A 2,952-nucleotide genomic window follows, 5' to 3' on the forward strand; every position below is an offset into this window, starting at 1 on the left:
TGCATGGGGTCCGTTTCCTGTGAGGGGATGGGAGCCACACCAGGCGGCACAATGCAAGAGTCCTGCTATAGAGCCTGAGATACTCCCCTGAGAGAGGTATAAAGGCCCAGCTGGTGCCCTTTGATACACGCCCTTGTTTCAGAGCCTGCACCAAACTCTCGCCCCAGAGAGGTGCGCGAAGGCCCAGCCTGGTGCTCTCGGACCTGTGCCCCATTCTCAGAGCCTGAGACCCGCGCGCGAACCTCTGCCTTCCCTGAAATTGGTGCATGTAAGGTGGGCGCTCTTAGACCCAGAAAGACCGGGCACTCCCAGCCCGGGCCAGCGGGAAAATCTCAGTGTGCGATTGCTGCTTGGAACCTCTCTAGCGGTCTAGAGGTGCCCAAAGCTGCTGCTGCCGTGCTTTTGGGTACAAGCAAAAGATCCTCCATCCCCAGGGACAGCGACTTGGAACCTGCTCTGCCAGTGGCCAAGGGGGAACTTATTTGGGCTCTGCAGCCAGACTGAGGCTTCTCTCTGAGAGGGAGATCAGGGTGCGGTTTGTTTTCCTCTAAAACTACAAAAACCATCAAAAGCGGTCAAAGTGAGAAAAAAAAGTGAACAAACAAAAAACCGCCAGAGAACAAAAGCCTGAAAAAAAAAAAGTTTCCTCAGAGCCCACCCCCTTGAGGGGGGCGGTAGGACTTAAGTCAGGGAACATCATTGACTGAAAACCCACATGGCAGGCCCCTTCCCCAGAAAACAAACCAAGAAAGAAAAAAAAAAAAGAGAGAGAGAGAGAGAGAGAGAGAAAAAGTACTACAAGAGAACTACCACTACTACATAGGAAACTTTTCTCTTTCATTCATTCCCACTATTCTGGTTCTTTTTTTTTTTTATATATATATAGGTAATTTTTTTAACCCCAGCAGGATGGTGGAAGGGGTACATGGCTGAGTGCCTCCCGGGTCTGACCCTGTGTGACGCCACCCGGTGCCTGCAGCTGCCCTCTGGAAGGTGTTGCTTTAGTGGCAGAGCCGGAGGGCACCAAGCGTGTGTCTGTCTCCAAAGTTCTGGGCACCACATCACAATGCCTTCCTGAGAAGCAGAATCAAGGACAGTTGCTGATCTTCATTCCTTCCTACCAAAGGTATCTCATACACCATCTTTGGAAGTTGGAGCCAGGGGGCGCCTGGGTGGCTCAGTTGGTTAAGTGTCTTTCTTCAGCTCAGGTCATGATCCCAGGCTCCTGGGATGGAGTCCCACACATTTGCCTCCCTGCTCAGCTCCCCTGAGCCTGCTTCTCCTTCTCCCTCTGCCATTCCCCCAACTTGTGCTTTCTGGCTCTCTGTGTGTCAAATAAGTGAATAAAATCTTTTTAAAAAGTTTGGGCCAGGGGGCGCCTGGGTGGCTCAGTGGGTTAAGCCGCTGCCTTCGGCTCAGGTCATGGTCTCAGGGTCCTGGGATTGAGTCCCGCATCGGGCTCTCTGCTCGGCAGGGAGCCTGCTTCCCTCTCTCTCTCTCTCTCTCTGACTGCCTCTCCATCTACTTGTGATTTTTCTCTGTCAAATAAATGAATAAAATCTTAAAAAAAAAAAAAAAGTTGGGGCCAGGGATGCTTGGGTGGCTCAGTTGGTTAAGCCGCTGCCTTCGGCTCGGGTCATGATTCCAAGGTCCTGGGATCGAGTTCCACATCGGGCTCCTTGCTCGGCGGAAAGCCTGCTTCTCTCGCTGCCTCTGCCTGCCTCGCTGCCTGCTTGTGTGTACTCTCTCTCTCTATCTCTGGCAAATAAATAAAATCTTAAAAAAAAAAAAGTGTGGGCCATACTCTTTAGCCATTCTACTTTCCCTGGGGTAATTTGCCACCTCCCTAAATTTACCTGCATCTTTCCCAAAATCTACTTATCTTCCTGCCTTCGTGACCATAATGAGTCTATAAATTTTCAATAGACAGTGTGAACTTACACTTGCTAATATTTGCATAACATGCACCTCTTTTGATCTCAAAGAAAAGCTTCACACCACAATGGTCTCTAATCTCCAATTAGTTTCTGTTCTGGGATCCCACTGGAATTCTATGCGCCTGTCCCCTAAGATCCCATAAATTGTGGTCCAGTTTCCCAGCCAGCCAAGGAAAGCACATGGGAAATCTTGCTGAAGTATGAGTAAGAGCCAACGAAAGGGAACATATTTATCTGCCTCGAATGCTGGGACCTGGGACCTCGAATGCACCCTTCCCTGGCCACTCCCAAAATCACCGTGGGAATGTCGCAGCAAGGAGACAGGGAATCGATTTTTATCCTCTGGGTTGTCTTCCCTCGTAGCCCCTCAGGAGTCCCCACGCAGCAATGCCGCGTGGGCCCTACTGCTCTGAATCCACTTCCCCGGAGGAATCCGCTTTTCTTCAGCGTCTGTGTCTGCAAACCCGGCTCCTCTAACACCCCCCACCAAACGTACCAAGAACCAACGGGGGAAGAAGTTCATTTCTGGCTGACAAGCCTTTAATCCCTGAGAGCTGTGGCTGATGCAGGAGCAGCTTTTCTCCAAATGGTGATTTCGATACGAGGTCTTTTTGCCTGCTGGCCCCCAACATCCCTGACGTGTGGCTCCCAGGGGCCTCCCCGCAGCCAGGCCTGAGAGTGGAGCCCACCCTTGGGCTCATTTTCCACCGCGCTGAATCCAGGCAGTGGCCCCGTCTCACTACAAAGGGTGCTGAGTAACGAGGTGCCGCCACCAGGAAGAGAAGCAGCAGGTCAGACAGATCTGGAGAATGACACTGGCCTTCTAGGGCCCCTCACAAGGGAAATACCATTAAGTAGCAGATCTGAACAGATATACTGTGTTCCACATTCACGCCGTAAGGATGGGGTTTCCTCGAGCCCTAATCAAAGGAACTCTTTCACCCGAGATCACTTGACCAATCGGTGACTCAGTTTCCTTATACTAAAAATGAGGATAACAATACATCACAAGATT

Source organism: Mustela nivalis, assembly GCF_964662115.1.
Source record: "Mustela nivalis genome assembly, chromosome: 5".
Taxonomy (NCBI): domain Eukaryota; kingdom Metazoa; phylum Chordata; class Mammalia; order Carnivora; family Mustelidae; genus Mustela; species Mustela nivalis.